Source organism: Rhinopithecus roxellana, chromosome 3 (genome assembly GCF_007565055.1).
Source record: "Rhinopithecus roxellana isolate Shanxi Qingling chromosome 3, ASM756505v1, whole genome shotgun sequence".
In the NCBI taxonomy this organism is placed as follows: domain Eukaryota; kingdom Metazoa; phylum Chordata; class Mammalia; order Primates; family Cercopithecidae; genus Rhinopithecus; species Rhinopithecus roxellana.
This window is the reverse complement of record NC_044551.1, coordinates 140,765,609-140,778,621: the sequence shown is the minus strand read 5'-3', so window position 1 is coordinate 140,778,621 and position 13,013 is coordinate 140,765,609. Positions and strand designations below refer to the sequence as shown.

General features: G+C 37.0%; 1 pseudogene; it reads right to left on the bottom strand.

Annotated features, from left to right (window-relative positions):
• Positions 1-10,711: 10,711 nt before the first annotated feature.
• Positions 10,712-13,013, bottom strand: part of LOC104663597 — an 87,470-nt pseudogene continuing 85,168 nt past the window's right edge.

Below are 13,013 nucleotides of genomic sequence, written 5' to 3'. Positions count from 1 at the left end.
TATCTTTCTTCATTTCTAAAATTGTTGGCTACTTTCTCTGCAGCCACTTGCCTCTGTCATTATATCTCCCTTTCCTCTCAAATTTCAATCAGGCATTCATTCTGTCTTTGGAAATTTTAATATCTTTAGTTGCTATCTTTCTGTTTCTTCTATAAATTACTTTGCTCTGGCTTTCTTACACTGTACTTCTATTTAAAAAAGTATTTTTTGACTGTGAGCTTATGTGTCTAATAATATTTTCCAGATTTGAGGTTCAGTTGTGATTGGGTCCTTCTAGAGGGGCTTTCAATTTGCTTCTGTGAGCCATCTGAATGACCGACTCTCCTTAAGTAGTTCAAGCTAAGTTCTAGGATTGAAATTGTTTAGGCATCCCAGACATATGAATTAATTTTAGGTAACCCTTTGAAGGCTAAATTATTCTTTCACAGTCTCAGAGATCTGCTTCATATTTTATTATTTAACTTAATCTATTGTTTAAAAATGGGCGATTTTCCTTGATGTCTCCTATGTTTGTTTCTATTTCATCTTTAATGTGATGGTATACATCTTTTGGTTTAAGTAAGGATATAATTTTCAAACTCTTCATGCTGAGTAAGACCTGAGTTTTTTTTTTTTTTTAACTTTTATTTTAGGTTTAGGGGCACATGTGCAGGTTTGTTATATAGGTAAATTGCATGTCATGGAGGTTGGTATACAGATTATTGCTTCACCCAGATAATGTATATACTAAACAATAGGTTGTTTTTGTTTATCTTCACCCTCCTCCCATCCCACACTCTCAGGTAGACTCTGGTGTCTGTTGTTCCCTATTTTGTGTCCATGTGTACTCAGTGTTTAACTCCTATGTGTAAGTGAGCACATTCGGTATTTGCTTTTCTGTTGCTGCATTAGTTTGCTTAGGATAATGACCTCCATCTGCATCTGTGTCGCTGCAAAGGACATAATCTCATTTTGTTTTATGTATCCAGTGTATTACCATTGATGCGCATTTAGGCTGATTCCATGTCTTTGCTATTGGGAATAGTGCTGTGATGACCATACATGCACATGTCTCCTTATGGTAGAATGATTTATGTTCCTTTGAGTGTATAACCAATTATGGGACCTCTGTTTTTAGGTCTTTGAGAAATCTACAAACTGCTTTCCACAATGACTGAACTAATTTACATTTCCACCAGCAGAGTATAAGCATTCCCTTTCTCTGCAACCTTCTCAGCATTTGTTACTTCCTGAGTTTTTAATAATAGTCATTCTGATTGGTGTAAGATGGTAACTCATTGTAGTTTTGATTTGCACATGTTTAATGATTAGTAATGAACATTTTTTATATGCTTGTTGACCGCAGGTATGCCTTTTAAAAAGTGTTCAAATCCTTTTTACATGTTTTAATGGAATATTTTTTTTTCTTGTATATTTGCTTAAGTTACAGATTCTAAATATTAGACCTTTGTCAGAAGCATAGTTTGCAAATATTTTCTCCCATTCTGTAGGTTGTCTCCTTATTCCGTTGATAGCTTCTTTCGCAGTGCAGAAGCTCGTTCGTTTAATTAGGCCTCAATTTTTGGTTTTGGTGAAATTGTTTTTGGCATTTTCAACATAAAATCTTTGCCAGAGCCTGTGTCCAGAATGGTATTTCATAGACTATCTTCCAGGGTTTTTATAGTTTTAGGTTTTACATTTAAGTATTTAATCCATCTTGAGTTGATTCTTATCTATGGTGTAAGGAAGGGGTACAGTTTCAGTCTTCTGCATATAGCTAGTCAATTATCTCAGTTCATTTATTGAATAGGGAGTTCTTTTCCCGTTGCTTGTTTTTGTTGGCTTTGTCGAAGATCATGTGGTTATAAGGGTGCAGCTTTATTTTGGGGTTCCCTAACTTGTTCTATTGGTCTATGTGTATGTTTTTGTACAAGTGCCATGCTATTTTGGTTCCTCTAGCCTTGTAGTATAGTTTGAGGTCAGCTAGTATGATGCCTCCACTTTTGATCATTTTGTTCAGGATTGCTTTGGCTATGTGGGCTCTTTTTTTTTTTTTTTTTTTTTTTGGTTTTATATGAATCTTAATATGTTTATTTCTAAATCTGTGAAGAATGTCATTGTTATTTTGGTAGGAATAGCAGCTTTGAATCTGTAAACCCCTTTGGGCAACATGGCCATTGTAACAATACTGATTCTTCCTATTTGTGGTCATGGAATTACTTTTGATTTGTTTGTGTTGTCTCTGATTTCTTTCCACATTGTTTTATAATTCTCATTGTAGAGATATTTTGCTTCCCTGGTTATCTGTATTCCTGGGTATTTTGTTATTTTTTGGCTACTGTGAGTGGGACTGTGTTCTTGATTTGGCACTCAGCTTGGATGTTGTTGGTGTATAGAAATGCTACTGATTTTTGTACACTGATTTTTGTATCCTGAAACTTTACTGAAGTTGTTTATCAGATTTTGGAGCTTTGGGGCAGAGACTATGGGATGTTACAAGTGTGGAATCACATAATCTGCAAACACAGATAGTTTGACCTTCTCTCCTCCTACTTAGATGGCTTAGTATTACGTTAAATAGGAGTGGTGAGAGAGGACATTCTTGTCTTATGCCAGTTTTCAAGGGAAGTGCTTCCAGCTTTCCCCTTGGGTTTGTTGTAGATTACTTTTATTATTTTGAGGTATTTTCCTTCAATGCCTAGATCATTGAAATTTTTAACATGAAAACAATGCTGACTGTTTTAATTTTTTTTTCTGCATTCAGGGATAGGCTGATTAATTTCCATGTAATTGTATGATTTTGATAGATTTTCTTAGTTTTCATTTCTGTTTTATTGCCCCATGGTCCAAAAGCACGGCAGGTACGATTTTGCCCTTTTTTGAATTTACTGAGTATTATTTTATGACTGATAGTATAGTCAATTGTAGAGTATGTGCCACCTGCAGATGAAAAGAATGTATATTCTGTTGTTGCTGGGTTGAGGTCAATTTGGTCAAGTGTCAAGTTCAAGTCCTAAACGCTTCATTAGTTTTATGCCTCAGTGATCTATCTAACACAGTCAGTGGGCTGTTGAAGTCTCCCTCTATTATTGTGTAATTATCTACGTCTATTTGCAGGTCTCTTAGAACTTGTTTTATGAATCTAGGTGCTACTGGGTTGCATGCATATATATTTAACAGAGTTAGGTTTTCTCTTTAGCATTATGTAATTACCTTATTTATCTTTTTTTTTTTTTTTTTTTATCATTGTTGGTTTAAAGTCTCTTTTGTCTGAAACTAGGATTGCAACTCCTGCTATTTTCTGTTTGTTTTCTTGGTAGATGTTTCTCCATCTTTTTACTTTGAGCCTATGGGTGTCATTGTATGTGATATGAGTCTCTTAAAGACAGCATACAGTTGCATCTTGCTTCTTTATCCAACTTGCCACTCTGTGCCTCTTATTTAGGGCATTTAGTCCATTTACATTCAAGGTTAATGTTAATATATGCAGACTTGATTCCATTATCATGTTGGTATCTGGTTATTATGCAGACATATTTGTGTGGTTGCTTTAAAATGTCAATGCTTTGTGTACTTAAATGTGTTTTGTGGTGACTAGTAATGGCTTTTCCTTTCTATATTTATAAAGGCCTCCCTTAAAGACCTTTGTAAGGCAGGTCTGGTGGTAACAAATTCCCTTAGCATTTGCTTGTCCTATTTCTCCTTCACTTAGGAAGCTTAGTTTTGGCTGGATATGAAATTTTAGATGGAATTTTTCTTCTCTAAGAATGTTGAATTTAGGCCCCCTGTCTTTTCTGCCTTGTAGGGTTTTTCCTGAAAGGTTCACTGTTAGCCTGATAGGGTTATCTTTGTAGGTGATCTGCCCCTTCTCTCTATCTGCCTGTAACATTTTTCATTCTGTCATTTTGACCTTAGACAATCTGATGGCTATGCGTGTTAGATATGACTGTCTTGTATATTATCTCACAAGGTTTTTCTGCATTTTTTGAATTTCAATGTTGGTCTCTCTAGTGAGGCTGGGGAAATTTTCTTAGATAATATCCTCAAATATGTTTTCCAAATTGGTGCTTTCTTCTTCTCTTTTTCAGGTGCACCAATGTGTTATGGATTTTGTCTCTTTACATAATCTCATATTTCGCAGAGGTTTTTGTTCGTTCTTCTTTATTGTTTTTTTCTTTATTTAAGCCTGACTGAGTTACTTCAGAGAACTGGTCACTGAGTTCTGAGAATTTTTCCTCAGCTTGGTCGATCCTTCTGTTAATGCTTGAGATTGTACTGTGAAATTCCTGAAATGAGTTTTTGAGCTCTATCAGATCAGTTTAATTATTTCTTAAAATGGCCATTTGATCTTTCAGCTGCTGTGTCACCTCACTTTATTCCTTAGATTCCTTGGATTAGGTTTTGACTTCCTCCAGAATCTCGATCTTTATTCATATCTATTTTCTGTATTCTGTTTCTGTCATATCAGCTATTTCAGCCTGGTGAAGAACCATTGCTAGAGAATCAGTGCAGTTGTTTGGATGCAAGAGGATACTCCAGCTATTTGAGTTGCCAGAGTTATTGCACTGGTTCTTTTTCATCTGTGTGACTGATGTTCCTTCAGCCTTCGAGGTTGCTGTCCTTTGGATGGAGTTTTTTTGCTTTCATCTTCTTTGATGCCCTTGGATGTTTGACTGTGGTATAAGGTAGGTTCCATTGGCTGGCTTAATTTCTGGAAGATTTTAGAAGCCCAAGGCTCAGCTCATCAGTGATGGGCTGCCTGTTTTAACTCTGGAGGACTAGTATCAGGCCCCTGTTTTAACTCTGGAGGACTAGTATCAGTTCTCTGGAACGTGCTGTGCTGGAGGAGCAAAGGTGTTCCTTGTTGCTGGCCACAATACTCCTGTGGGTGGTGCTGGCCAAAGTGCTAAGTCAGGATGATGGCAGTGGGATCTGTGCTCACTAGTGAGTGCCAATAGCCATGGCAGTGCAGCCAGGGCCATGCACATTGGCTGGGGCAAGGCAGCAGCAGGAGTAGAGCCATGGCATTCTTCCGAGTGCTCACACTGACAGCATCAGTGGCATCACAGTGAGGGTGGGGGCTAGCAGGGGCAGAATTGCTGATGTCTGTCCAGGTGTTCACATCGGGATGGTGACATGGCAGGATACCTATGTTTCAGAGGGGGATTGGGGGTACAGCATGGTGCATTTGTGCCAGCAGTACTGGCACAATGGGATGTGCACGTGCACAAATGCTGGTGAGACAGGTGAGGTGAAGTCAGCCTATGTGCACACTCTGGGAAAGCAGAGGGTTGGTGGCCATGGGCATATGTGTGCCAACAAAGCAGTGGAGACAGGCTATGGTGGGAGGACGGTGCAGGTGGGCTGGTGCATGTGTGCAGGGTCCGCTCTGTTGGAGCTCTCCAAGCGTCAGGTGTGGTCTGCCTCTGCCAGCCAAGAAGTTATGATGAGGGCCCCTGGGAAGCATCTTGGTGGGAATTCAAGACTGTGCTGAAAGTAGGTGCAGCCAGGCTGGGGCCCTGGGAGAGGCCAGTAGGGAAGATGGTGCTCAGAACAGACCAACTCCATCTCATGGGCAAGAAAACCCTGCTTTGCATAGATCTGACAGTCACCCTAAGGCTAAAGTCTCCTAGAGAAGCATGTCCAACCTTGGAGGACGAGTGTCCCTGGCCCTGTTCTACTGCAGATGTTCCCACCTCACACCCTCTGGCCTCCACACAGGCTGGAGTCCTGCCCCCTACCACCTCTCCAGGCAGCTGTCCCTGCCAGCTCAAGTACCTGTTGAGGTCATGGCATCTTCTGCTGTTAAGATTGCGGAGGTTCATGGTGAGAGCAGGCCACCCCTCCTGTGTTCAACTCACATCTTCCCCAGAAGCGACTGGGGGCCAGGAACAAGCCCCAGTGTTTGGTAGCCAAGGGCAGGGTTCCCTGCTTCCCCCTTCAGCCTAGAATCTGCATCCTCCTTCCATCCACTCTCAACGCCTTCCCTCCAAAGATCTGCTCAGTGTGTGACAGTCTTCCTGATGTCCTAGTCTTTTGATGGGAGATGGTCCTCCTGGCTGCGTCCAGTAAGCTATCTAGCTCTAAGTTTTATCTCCTAGTTTGTTCTCCACAGAAATCAAAGGTTACGTTGAGCAATTATGCTCAAAGCAAAAGCCATTTTCCATTTTCTGCTTATATCTGCTTCTAACCTTCATTTAGTTTTCAGCCTCTAAATAGTCCTCAGTAATTTGTCAACTTATTGTTTCACTTAAAATTATAATTTAAACTATTTTTTCAGTAACTTTAGTTGGTTTCAGAGGTAGCATCTATTAAGGAACCATATTTGTCTCAGAACGACAGAAACAAACGTCCTCTCTGGCTATTTGATCTGTCATTAGGGCCTCTTACTAGACATTTTACTTCTGTGTAAATCAGGAACCGAAAACGTGATTGTCTTGCTTAGTCATTATACATCAAGTTGATCTGTTTAAACTCTTCTTTGCTTTATTTAGTGGAAAACTACCTTTAAGTTCTTAAAAACTATCTTGCTAGGTTGAAATCCTAAACAGAATAAATAGGACATATTTTATAAATTAATATAGATCTACTATTTCTTATGACACTTATGTTTTTAAACTAATTAACTAATTAATTGGTAGCATGGGAGATTCTTCTCATTAAGTGGAGTTTACTTGGGTCATGGTAATTTCTTTACTGGAAAAGGTAGACATAATTATTTTTTCCCTATGCCTCCATCCTAAAGTGTAATATAACATATTCCTCTTTTCTTTTAGACTCACAGTAAAAGCTGGCCACCAGTGAGCAGTCACATACCTAAGAACATAGTCAAGTCATTTGGTAAATGGTTTCCTTAGTTCATTAACTGTATCTCTAAAGGCTGTGTTGGCATCCTTAACATAGCCAAGAATTCATTTATTTATAAAATTGAATATAGAAACAGTTAATTGGATATAGAAAACAAAACTTTAATTCACCTGGTGATTTAATTTGTTCTTTTATATAGGTAGGTAGTTCTAATTTTACATATATGTTTGTTTAATTCTTGTTTGAGATTTCAAGTGTATATATATTTCTCTTTTTTCTAAGAAGAGATAGTAGAGTGCTCTCCCTCTTGGGATACTGGTGCTTCAACAGGAACAGATTTTGCTTCTTGCATCAGTAAATATGCCAGGGAAATCAAATTAATAGGAATTTATCTACAACACAAGAATTTTCTTGTCATTCCATCTTTGCATAAAGAAATAACTCTAGAGGATATAAGACAGATGAATAGTGTGTGATTAATTTTGATATAGTTACAGACTCCATTTGCTATAAAATCAAAGAGAAAAGATAAATATTAACATGAATATATTACAGAACTGAGAGAGGACCTCTAGTCCAATTATTCTTTAACGTTTTTACTCTGACATAACAGAATTATCTTTCTTCAATACTAGATTTCTCTAAATAATTACATTTATACCATTTAATTAAAAACCTGGAATACAATTTCAATTCTTTGTAATACCATGAACCATTACACTCTACTTTCTAGCCTAATGACTCATCAGTATTTGAACATATCCTCCAGGTAAAGTTGGATTTAAAATTTTTGAATAAGCGATACTGTTTCTTAGTTTCATTAGTATGACATAACCTTAGTTTTATTCCCATTTTATAGCCATACAAATAATTTAAAGAAAAACTTTAAAGTCATCTCCGTTTTATTATTCCTCTTACCTAATTCTTTACTTTTTCCATTACAATTCATAACTCGTGGCTTGCAATTTCTTCATATGTTTCATTCACTTCTAGTAGAATTAGCTATTTGAATAATGTTTCCCACTATGCCAAAAGAAGCACAATATAGTTGAGGGCCACTCCTTGAGTCAATGAATGCTACGCAAATGGATTTCTATTAAAGGGAGTTATTTTTTAAAAAAATAATTCTATAGTCTAATTTGATGAATACATGCAATGAGGGAGGTGCTCTGATACACATGAGTAATTTAATGCTACTTTGACACAGTTCCTGAATGTAAGAGGTACACAATGCTGTCATACAAACACACACACGCACACAGAGCTAGAGTATAATACACTTAAAAATAGGGAGATGCACAGTATTCAATTGTTTAAAACATCTCACTATAGATGATTGACCAGGACCATGCAGAAAAGTAAAAGTGTGACTGAATGAGAAAAAGAATGCTAATTTCTGTCTGATTGTAGAAGCTGGACAAATAAGTTGACTAAGAAAGGGTGCAGGGAGAGAGTTAGCCACTTACTTCCTGAAATATAGACATTCAATGATGTAGTTCTTCCTTCTACTTTAACTCAGGGCTTCTTGTGCCTAGCAAAATAAATGAATTAAGTTTTATTACAAAAGAAGGACATGCAAATTAAGACTACAAAGATAAACGTTTCTATACCCACCATTAGCAGCAATAAAATGTCTAAGACATTGAGTGGAGGCAAGCGATTTTCAAATGGGTAATTCTTATTCATTAAAAACGATAGTGTAGATTGGTACAAATTATTTATAAATAATTTGGAGTTATCATGAAAAGGTGAGCATTTACAAACTTTTAAAATAGATACTATATTCTTAAGTACATGACTTAGAAAAATTTTCTGTACTTACCACTAGACATGTACAAAATATCTGATTGCACTTTTCACAATAGCTAAAAAATACATCAACCTGGAAGTAAGGCAAACATTCACTCACTTGGGGTGAGTTAGTGAATTTAATATTTGCACATAATGGAATACTTAAAGCAATGGAAATTAATGAACAACCTACTACAACAATAACTTGGATGAGTTGTAGAAACATAGTGTTGAGTGAAATAAATAATTGCAGAGTGTTACATGATGCCAGTTTTAAAAGCTCTAGACACAGAAAATGTATTTTTTAGGAAAACTAGATGTTTGAAAAAACATATACTTCAAATGCAAGTAAATCATGGACACAAAATTATAGATATATAGATATGTCTTGCTTTGAGAAAGCAAGACATAGTAATACAAATTAGGTTTAGGCTGCAAGAACCCTGAAATATTCTTATTCTTTTTATTATTCTGCTTCATATTTACATGCTTGTTGAATAATTTATATTAATGATGCAATTAGGTTAAAAGTGGATATCCAAAATATAAGGGAGTCTCTAAATAGAAATTTTAGATATATATAAATCAAAACCGCACAATAAAAGTTAAGATTTGTTCAAGAAAAAATAATAATACAATTTTTATGCTAGAATTGTGATGTCTAGAGACTCCTTGATAACAACAAAGAAAGAACAAGTATACTCAATATACTTTAAATAATAGAAGTATAAATTCTTCTAGATAACACCCACAACAACAAAACTGGGGGATTTATCTCCAGAAAACTTGCTCTAAAGAAATAAAAATTATTATGGCAAATTATTATTAAGAAGGAAACACAGACTTGTAAGAATAGATGAAGGGAAACAAAGACTGAAGTATGAGTTTAAAATTGAAATTTATGGCCGGGTGCTGCGGCTTACACCTGTAATCCAAGCATTTTGGGAGGCTGAGGCGGATGGATTATGAGGTCAGGAGATTGAGACTATCCTGACTATCACGGTGAAACCCTGTCTCTACTAAAAACACATAATTTAGCAGGGCATGGTGGTGTGCTCGTGTAGTCCCAGCTACTCAGGAGGCTGGAACCGGGGAATCACTTGAACTCGGGAGGCAGAGGTTACAGTGAGCTGAGGTCATACCACTGCACTCCAGACTGGCCACTGAGCGAGACCCCATCTCAAAAAAAAAAAAAAAAAAAAAAAAGAAATCTATGCAACATTGACAGTACCAGACAAATAAAAAACATCTAGGGAATTCTGAATATTAACTAAAATGTATGAATACAATGATGCAAGGTATAAAAATTAAATAGAATTTGTGTATAAGATTTTAGGACTGTGGGGAATGTTTGAAAGTAATAATTTTTATCAACTAAGTGAATAATCCATGTTGTAAATCTTGAACACTACTTAAAGCACAATAAAACATGCATGCATAAATAAGTAAATTGAGGAAAAACGGGCTGATAGTATTTTATTCATCTAAAAGAAGCCAGGATGGGGTAAAACAAATTGAAAACTGATATATCAACTGGGAAACAAATGATAAAATGACAGATATTGATGGATGGCAGAATATGTACCCCCAACTATGCCTTGTGGGTATAAGAATTATTTTGAGCTAAAGGTGCTTCCAAAGCAGCAAAGGTAAAAATGTCATTCTAATCTCTTTTCATACTGGAAAGAGGAGATAAAACTTCCCATGTGAGAGATGTACTCCCTGCACTAGAAGAAAAGAAATATCCTTGGCTGAACAGTCATGACCAAGATAATTCTGTACAGATTTTGTTAAAATAATTATTATTTTCTTATATTGAAATTTGTAATCAAATGTATTGAGAGATTGAGCTAATGTCTCCTCAGGACATGATACTTATGTATTACTATTTTCATTTTATTGAAAATGTCTGGTCTGAGGATCTAGCTAGCCATCAGCTGTTTTCTGTGTTACAGAGTTATGCACAAGCTTATCAAAACATACAAATAGCAGTGGATCAAGGGGGGAACAGAATAGTTAAATTAATACAAGACTATGAAAATCTATGTGGTGGCTTTCCCGGACAAATTAGATTTAAAAAAAAAAAGTCTTGAACATGTCAAAAAGAACCTTTATTTACTTTCATAACAGCCTCTTATGCAATATTGTCAAATGACTTTGGAGCAGGTGCTCTCGGAACTGGAGTTTTCTGACCCTTCTGAGCTTTTGGAAGAGGCACTGCCTTCTGGCCTGTGGCTTCCTGGGAAGGAGCCTTCTAGGCTGGAGCCTTCTTTCCTACAGTGGTCATGTTTTTTTGCTGGAACTTTAATAGCAGCTGCAGAAGCTGCAGCAGCACCTTTAGCAGCAGGTGTTTTTTCGGGAGAATTTTTCATGACAGCTGCCTCTTGAAGCTTCTTAATTTCATTCTTGATTATTCTGCTCCTCATTTTCTTTGCATTCATAACTTTAAAATTATCAAAATCTGTCATGTTGGCTTTCCTTTCTATGGCTTCAATCCTTTTGTTCCACCTTGTGGCTGTCCATTTTGTACTGACATTGGCCTTCTGCCAGGCTTCTCGGACACATTTCTGGAGGGTGCTGTGTAGGAACTTGGGGATGAAGTCAGTGAGCCACATGCATTTGAAAGGAGCGGCCTCTCTCCTTACCCTAGTGCAATGTCCATCAGCCAAAGTTCTGTTTTGATCAATAACATTCACAATCGGGACCAGCTTTCTGGCATGAGGTCCAAAGGAGACTTAGGCCACCTGGCCAACCTCTGACACACCTGAACACCTTATGTAGTTCGATCCCTACTCTACACTGCTTCTTCAAATGGTAGGCATATTAGTGTTGTTACTATTTCTACATTTGTTCTATAATGCTACACATAATGTAAGTATGCTGACAGATATGATCATTTTGCTTTAAGGAGTCCATGACCAGACACTGGAATTCGAATTTTTCATTGTGTTCTGGCATCACTTCTTAGCATTAAAAGAACAAACACCAGCTTGATTATTTTTATTTTTACCCTAAGGGATGATTTGCTTTGCTTGCCTAATGCCTGAAAGTTTATTTCTCTATCCTTGAAATTTAACAATTTAAATGAGTTACTTTTAAAAAAACAAAACAAACAATACATCTCTCTCAAATCAATATTCATCTCCCATGATTTCTTGTGCCATATCTTCAATAATTATGCATGTAAATATATTTCCTAATTGTTTTTGTTAATCCTTTAGAAGTGCATTGCCTCATATACAAGCTGTTATTTTGTTTTCTTTAAACTTACGTACTTACTTCTTATGTTTAGCGTAATGTTAATGTATTATAATTTTTTTTTCTTTGAAACAGAGTCTTCCTCTGTCACCCAGGTTGGAGTGCAGTGGCACGATCTCGGCTCACTGCAACCTCCATCTCCCAGGTTCAAGTGATTCTCCTGCCTCAGCCTCTCGAGTAGCTGGGACCACAGGCGCATGTGTCATGCTCAGCTAATGTTTGTAGTTTTAGTAGACATGGGGTTTCACCATGTTGGCCACGCTGGTCTCGAATTCCTGACCTCAGGTGATCCAACCAACTCAGCCTCTCAAATTGCTGGGATTACAGGCAAGAACCACTGCACCCAGCCTTAAATTTTTTTTAAGAATGATTTCCATCCTTTGAAATGTGATGAGGCTCTCTAGATGAATTAGCTTATGTTTATTGTGATGGTTAATATTGAGTGTCAACTTGATTGGATTGAAGGATACAAAGTATTGTTCCTGGGTGTGTCTGTGACGGTGTTGCCAAAGGAGATTAACATTTGTGTCAATTGACTGGGAAAGGCAGATCCACCCTCAGTCTGGGTGGGCACAGTCTAATCAGCTGCCATCACAGTCAGAATAAAAGCAGACAGAATAACATGGAAAGACTAGACTGGTTTAGTCTTCGGGCCTACATCTTTCTCCCATGCTGGATGCTTCCTGCCCTTGAACTTCAGACCCTACATTCTTCAGCTTTGGGACTAGGACTGGCTTCCTTGCTCCTCAGCTTGCAGATGGTCTATTGTGGGACCTCACCTTGTGATCATGTGAGTCAATACACCTTAATAAACTCCCCTCTATATATCCTATTAGCGCTGTCCCTCTAGAGAACTCTGACTAATACTGTTGTTTTTGTGACATTTCCTCGTGCACTTGAAAGGAATAAATCCCCAGCCATTATTTTTTCCATTGTTCTACATATCAGTAGGTCAAGTTGGCTAAATGGATTTTTTAGCTGTTATCTTTCTTTTGTTTTGTAAGTACTTGCTCTAATACAAAGATCTGTATTAAAGTCTTCTACTATGACCGTGGATTTATACACTTCCCTTTTTAATTCTGTATAATTTTTTGTAAAATGTGTTTTAGAATTATGTAAAATGTGTTTTAGAATTATGTTTTTTGATATACACATAATTAGCATTACAACTTTTTTCT